The sequence below is a fragment of the Dendrobates tinctorius genome, unplaced genomic scaffold (assembly GCF_039654945.1).
Source record: "Dendrobates tinctorius isolate UK_male_01 unplaced genomic scaffold, ASM3965494v1 ptg000069l, whole genome shotgun sequence".
Taxonomy (NCBI): Eukaryota; Metazoa; Chordata; class Amphibia; order Anura; family Dendrobatidae; genus Dendrobates; species Dendrobates tinctorius.
The window spans coordinates 26,624,020-26,631,896 of NW_027361737.1; the positions used below are offsets into that span (position 1 = coordinate 26,624,020).

Consider the following 7,877-nt stretch of genomic DNA (forward strand, 5'->3'; position numbering starts at 1 on the left):
AAGTCCGGTAAAAAAATAAAAACAACAAAGCACAGAATCAGGCAATAAGAATGTTGGAGCAACTAGTAGCAGGAGCAGCACTGGCACCAGTCCTCCGAGACGTGGTACTACTGAACACAGGTCACAATTGTCCAGCAAGTGTATTAGTGGAGGAGGAAGCAGAAGACATTATGGATTATATAGCACATTACAAGTTCAGCAGGATGATGTTAACTCTGTCAGTGACACTTTCAGTTTGAATCAGTGTTCTGCACAGTTCTCGCCTGCTGTGGATAGAGGATACTCAACAATGCCTGAATGCTCTTGCCATGGTTGTAAATGTGGTGATGAATTATTTATGCCATGGTTGCACAACTCCAGTCCTCAAGGGCCACCAACAGTACATGTTTTCAGGATTTGCTTGGCTTTGCACAAGGTGTTGAAGTCATCACCTGTGCAGGTGATTACATTTTCACTTGTGCAGTACTAAGAAAACAGGCACTGTTGGTGGCCCCTGAGGACTGGCGTTGTGCACCCCTGATTTATGTGGTCCTCTAGGATGTGGGAATTCTTTCTCATATTGCCAGCCAACAAATCTTTTGCAGTGTGTAGCCTCTGCAGGAGAAAAATAAACTGTGCCTGTCCTGGCACAAATAAATGATGAACTATGGCTCTCCATCATCACATTAAGCGGCACAGAAACTTACTTCCTGTCAATAATTGTCAAAGGTAAGAAATTTGAATTTCAAAATATTTGCTCATCTCTAATAGAAGCTCTCAGCTGTGGGTTGTGTATTGTCATGTAGGCTGTATTAAGCTCTAAAACATACACTTTCAGTTTCTTTTCTTACACATCCAGAAGCAATATGGCATCGGCAGATCTGAAACACGAACTGAACTGCTCCATCTGTATGAACATTTATACAGATCCTGTAACCCTGAGATGTGGACGCAACTTCTGCCGGATTTGTATCGATGGAGTGCTGGATACACAGGATGGGGATGGACTTTATTGCTGTCCTGAATGTAGAGTTACTTTTCGGAACTGGCCTCCACTACAGAGGAACATAACGCTGTGTAATGTAGTGGAGAATTTCCTGTCTACTCAGCTACGTTAGGAGGAGATCACCGGGATCTGCTGCACATACTGTATTCACGCTCCTGTACCTGCTGTTAAATCTTGTCTGCTGTGTGAGGCTTCTCTGTGTGATAAACACCTGAAATCTCATAGTAAAGGACCAGAACATGTCCTAACTGATCCCAGCACATCCCTGGAAAAAAAGAAATGTTTTGGCCATAAAAAGATTCTGGAATATTACTGCATTGAGGACGCTGCTTGTATCTGTGCGTCATGCAGTTTGGTTGGAGAACATCGAGGACACCGGGTGGAGATGCTGGATGAGGCCTCTGAAAAAAGAAGAAGCTACTGAGAAATGTTCTCCAGAAACTGACCACACAGAAAAAGGAGACTGAGAAAAAAGTCTGGGGTCTGGAGAAGCGCAAGAGAAAAGCTCAAGTAAAAACAAGGAGAAGCCGAGAAAGTCACTGCCCTGTGTACAGGAATCAGGAAATGGGTGGACGACTTGGAGAAGGGGCTCTTGAGTGAGATTTCCACGCGGCAAGAGCAGGTGTCACTGTCACTGTCTAATGTAATTGAAAATCTGGAAATGAAGAAGGACGAGCTGTCCAGGAAGATAAGGCACATTGAGGAGCTGTGTAACATGACTGATCCACTGGCTGTCTTACTGGAACCAGACACGGGTGCCTTGTGTGATCCTGAGAAGGTGGGAGGTGATGAGGACATAGGGGGACATGATGGAGATGATAAGCACAAAGGGGAACATGATGGAGGTGCATGGGGTGTGCAGATGGTCTCACACATATTACTTACATTATCTGGTATGATAAGAGATGTAAATGTGACCTTCTATGGGCAGGATCCTGCAGACGTATTACTGGATGTAAACACCAATGCTAATAATCTTTTTATATCAGACGACCTGAAAACTGCAACCTGGACATGGAATATACAAAATCGACCAGAAACAGCGGAAAGATTCCAGTATGACCAGGTGATGAGCAGCAGGAGATGTACCTCAGGTCGACATTACTGGGATGTGGAGATCAGTGGAGTGGAGGGTGGGCATGTGTTATCCCAGTATAGACAGGAGTGAAGATCAGTCATACATTGGAAATAATAACAAGTCCTGGGCTTTATGTAAAGGACTGGTGTATAACAATCAGTGTTCGGTGATACATGATGGTAAAATGATCCGATTACCTCATCAGATCTCCAGTGATCGAGTAAGGATATATGTGGATTATGAGGCCGGGCAGCTGTCCTTTTATGAGCTCTGTGACCCCATCAGACACTTACACACCTTCACTGAGCCCCTTCATGCTGCGTTATGGATATGGGAAGGTTCTATAAAGATATCAGGGAGGATCAATTCGGAGTTGACATCACAGGAACTAGAATCTATGATTGGTAGAATATTCAGCCAGTTGGAGGAGCCTCATGAAGGATCTGGTTAGATTTAGTATCGTACAGGCGCTTTTAATGTCTCTATCATTTCTTCTCATTCGGATTTTCAGATAATCTTTTTTCTGCGACGCATGGGGCTTAATTTTTGTATCATTTTTGTATTGCCATTTTATTACTGATATCAGGAGAAAGTATAATGAAAAATAGGAAATTCATGTACATTTCTCACATTCTTTTTTTTTCTACAACCATAAAGCACCCCTAAAAACATTTTAAACTGCGTTTTCCTATCCTTAGAAATTATTTTTATACATTGGACAATTTTTTGAAAGGACGGGGCTAGACATAGCGATTTAGACTGGCCGTGCCTCTTTTTATTACGCTTTTTTTTTGGTTATATTTTTATCTGCTACTTTTTTTTTCATTTATTTTATACACTGTGTGCCCGTGGAGGTCTTAAAAATCCTTTGTGAGTCTCTGTTTCTCTTTTCCGAGCAATTACAAGCTTTTGATTGTTGAAATCTATGCTGTTATTTCCTTCAAATCAAATTTTGCAGAAAACTCCAGTGAATTAGAATTTTTTTAAAAATCCACTCATCTCTTGTCATAATGCTTTCTTCATAACATTCCATGCTTTGTTCCTGCTATTGCCGCTCATCTTCTATTTATATTAATGGTTCTCTAATCCTGAACCAGCATTTTACAATTTAAAAAAAAAAATATTGACTCTGCTCCTTCCTGCATTGCTGATCCCCAGTTATCCTGACCTTTCTGTTCACATCTTGTACACCATAATGTGACATCATACAAGATGGTCATCAAGGTCATGTGACATCATGGCATCACATACATTTTGTAAAGAGGAAAGTATATTGAAATTGCAGGAACAGCAATGTATTGATACTACCGGAATGAAGCGGAAACTCCAATCCTGGAAGTTAAACCCCTTAGATGCTGCTGCTAATAACCACAGGATCTAAGTGGTTAGACAGAGGGAGAGGAGCTCCATTTCCATTCCATTATGCCTGAAGGATGCAGTAATACTCTACAATATATGAGTGATCAAGCAATCGTATGTTCATGTCCCCTAGTGGGACTCATGACTGTGTGGTTGTGTCTAGTATTGGAGCTCAGCTCCTTTCACGAGAATGCCACACACCATTCATTTTTCACCAAAATATACCCCAAAAGGAGGAGACCAATAATCCAGACTATAGAATATTTTTTTTAAATGTTAATATCACATCATATCCAGGGGAAGTTAAACCATGCATGGAATTATAATATTAGCTTACCCCAAAGGGCATGGAAAGCAGTGCGAGTGGTCTGGAGGTGTCCCCCTTGTGCCCCGACATGCATTTCGCCCTTAGCTTCTTCCACCCCCGGAAGAAGCTAAGGGCGAAACCCGCGTCGGAGTGCAAGGGGGACACCTCCAGACCACTCGCACTTCTTTCCATGCCCTTTGGGATAAGGTAATATTAATCTGTGACTATATATGCAATATAGATTGTGGATTACACTTGGGCAGGTCTATATAGAACTCTAGATAGGGTGATCACTGGTATTGATGCTTTAAGCACTTATTTAATTTTTTTCTGATATGTACCATTCTTTATTGTTTTTATTATATCCTGCCCTGATTTAGTTCAATATTTACTGCAAGGGATGTGTTCATACATGGTTTAACTTCCCCTGGATATGGTGTGATATTAACTTTTTAAAAAAATATTCTTTAGTCTGGATTATTGGTCTCCCCCTTTGGAGTATATTTTTGTGAAAAATGAAATGTGGCTTTTTACTATTTTTAATTATTCTAATAAATGTTAATTTTTAATCTATTTAAGGTCCGCTTTTTTCGGTTAGCATTCTATCTACTGCTCTCTTGGTTTTATAACTTAGAAAATTAATAATGTAAAAGCCTGTGTGATATGAGCTATAGTGGAGCGGTGATGTAACAACACATATGGCAGAACGACTGGAGCAGCACTTGCCTGTCAAGGGAGAGTCGGGAAGTCCCAGTAACATCAGATAATCGGACAGAATAGTCTCAGAGAATAGGTATAAAAACAATGCTTACCAATAGACAGGGAGGTGGCGGGCAGCACCGGACTAGATCCAGATAACCCCAGCGTACGTTACGCTTCTTGTTCACATGCTTTCTCATCTTAATTTTTGTATTGTCTACAGTTATGATCTGTTGTGTATATTTATTAATAAATTACTTTTTTTAAACCGGCATACTCCTCTTCCTCCTTATTTTAAAGTAATTAAAGGGGTTGTCCAGTCAGAAGCCATAAGTCTGCAGTATGAATCCCCCCAGTTCACACACTGTGTGCTGCGGGGATTCGCCGGTTTCAGACCCAGGATCGGAGGGTACATACACTTGTATTAAGCCAAGGCCCTGACCAGTGATGTGGACAAGTGGGTTTGGTCAACTAGAGAGCACGGCCTCGTGCCATACAAGTGTATGGAGAGTGATGCCACGCTCACTGGCCGGGGGTATGTATAACTCATACTTGTCCTCCATTCCTGGTCTGAAACTGGCTGGATTCATAAGTCTGCAGTCACAGAGAGTGAGTGCAGACTTATCAATTTTGACCCGACAGCCTCTTTAAGCTAACACAGGAACAGAGCACACCTACTGCCACCTATTGGATGCAGATAAGGCTCACATAATATGGGTACTACAATTTCAAGGTTATTCAACCTTCATTCCTGACAGACTCTTCATAGGTCCCAATAGTTGTTAGTAGGAAAGGGCAGACCAGTAGATGTTCGGGTCTAATAGTTTTGGCCGAGCGATAAAAAAAGTTTGGTTTGGGCACCAGACTGGTACCCGAACTCGAACCTGAACCCCATTCAAATGAATGTGGGGCCAGAACATCCAGCATTTCCCAAGTTGTCATCAGTGTGACAGTGCGGTAAACACTGGCTCTGATTGGCAGTAACTTTACACATTACCTCCGGTCACATTCCTGCAGTTACCACACTGTCACACAATGACAGCGTGTGAGCCAGCAGCTGTGACTGGCAGTGAAAAGGTTACCGCCAGTCAGGTGTAGGCTGACAAGTACTCTACTCTCATCATTGTACGCCTGTTCTAGCTGATAGCACCAATAGCAGGCATATGCTGATGAGAATATTCACCAGCCGGTGTCTATGTATAGTAAAAAAAAGAGGTCAGTGAGATATAAAATTACTGCAGAAATTGTGTATTTTACTGTAGATGTATTTACCTAATAGATGTAAGAAAAATGGCTTGGGGTTCCCCTTATTTTTACTAACCAGCTGCGGAACAGTCAACAGCTGGGGGCTGGTGTTATTTTTCTGGGAAGGGGCCAATATCCATGAAGCTTCCCAGGCTATTCATATCAGCCCACCGCTGTCTGCATAGCCTCTACTGGTTAAATAAAGGGACCCCAATACAATGACTTGGGGTTCCCCTCTATATTTAATAACCAGCAAAGGCTAAACAGACAGCTCCAGGCTGATATTAATAGGCTGGGAAGAGGTCATGGATATTGGCCCCTTCCCAGATTAAAAACACCAGCCCTCAGCTTCCCCAGAAATGGCACATCCATTAGATGCGCTAATTTTTGCACTTAGCCTCGGCTCTTCCTGCTTGCCCTTGTGCGTTGGCAAGCGGGCTAATAGTTTTGGGGTTGATGACAGATGTTTTATGTCCACTGATATCAAGCCCAGGGGATAGTAATGGAGAGGCGTCTATAAGACACACCCTTTACTAACCACGTAAGTGTAATTAAAAAAAACACACACAGAGCAAAGTTCTTTATTTGAACAAAACACTTCCCGACTCTCTTTTACCCATTTACTAAGATCAAAATAAAATTAAAAAATCAAAGTATTCTTCACTGTCCGCCGATCATCCATATGTCCCATGACGAGTCCCAACTCTACTACATCTGGATGCATTGCTGAGCAGTGACATAAGTAATGATAATAAAAAATGTAAAACCAAAAAATAAATATTATATACAATGAAAAACAATATATTAGTGCCAATAAATACATATATAATAAAGTGTCCAGTGCATTTTGCACTATCCACTGGACACTTTATTATATATGTATTTATTGGCACTAATATATTGTTTTTCATTGTATATATTTATTTTTTGGTTTTACATTTTTATATTTTTTGGTTTCACATTTTTTCTTATCAATTATTAATAATTATTTATATTATATATTTGCATGAATAGTGGCTTCCCATAGCATTTGATATTGATATCATGGATATACTTTTCTCTACTAACTTCAGCCTGGATGACATACTTTGCTCCCTCACCTATCACATTTATTGTGTTTTTATTGTAATTTTTTTATTTATAATTTTTTGTTGTTTCATAACCATGCCTTGCATGATTATTTTTGTATTATTGCTGTTGTCTCAATCATGTTTTTATTTAATATTAAATAGAGCTTATTTTATATATTTCTTGTGAATACTTTTCTTTTTTTAGATCGGTTTGTATATTTTTTGCATTCACATTAATAATTCTATATTCTTACATTTGTGAATTCTTTTCTTTATAGGTTTTGCACGATTTTTTGATCGCCTGTTATTACATTTTAATGCAATATCGCGGTGACCAAAAAAAATATAATTCTGGCATTTTGACTTTTTTTCTCGCTACTCCGTTTAGCGATCAGGTTAATCCTTTTTTTATTAATAGATCGGGCGATTCTGAATGCGGCGAGTTCTGTAGCCCCCTACCATTACTACCAACATTTTAAAGCCATTTATAGGATGGAAATTCTTGTCTACGGTCCTTTTTTATTAATTCTAATAAATAAGTATAAAAAAACCATGTGGAATCACCTCTATTTTTAATAACCAGCCAAGGGAAAGCAAACTGCTGGGGGCTGCAGCCCTCAGCTGTTTGCTTTCCCTTGTCTGGTTATCAAAAATGAAGGGGACCCCACACCATTTTTTTTTATTTATTTAAATAAGTTTAAAAACGGTGTGGAGTCTCTTCTATTTTAATAGCCAGCTAAGAGAAAGCAGAAAGCTGAGGGCTGCAGCTCTCAGCTATCTGCTTTCCCTTGGCTGGTTGTCAAAAAAATGAAGGGGACCACACATCGTTTTTTTCTTATTATCTATTTAAATAAGTTTAAAAAACGGTGTGGGGTCCCTTCTATTTTAATAGCCAGCTAAGAGAAAGAAAGCTGAGGGCTGCAGCCCCCAGCAGTCTGCTTTTCCTTGGATGGTTATTAAAAAATAGGGGTGTTCACAAGTGTTTTTTTTTATAAATAATTAATAAAAAAAAGTAGACTCGAATTTACATCCTATAAAGTGGCTGTAAAATGGGGGTAGGGGGCTGGAAAAGGAAGAAAAATGGGGGTAAGAGTAAAACAATTGCCCTGCAAAAAATGGAGATAAGGAAATTAC

General features: G+C 40.0%; 1 pseudogene; it reads left to right on the plus strand.

The window, feature by feature from the left end:
• Positions 1-845: 845 nt before the first annotated feature.
• On the plus strand, positions 846-2,153 carry LOC141095227 (E3 ubiquitin/ISG15 ligase TRIM25-like; annotated as a pseudogene).
• Positions 2,154-7,877: the final 5,724 nt, after the last annotated feature.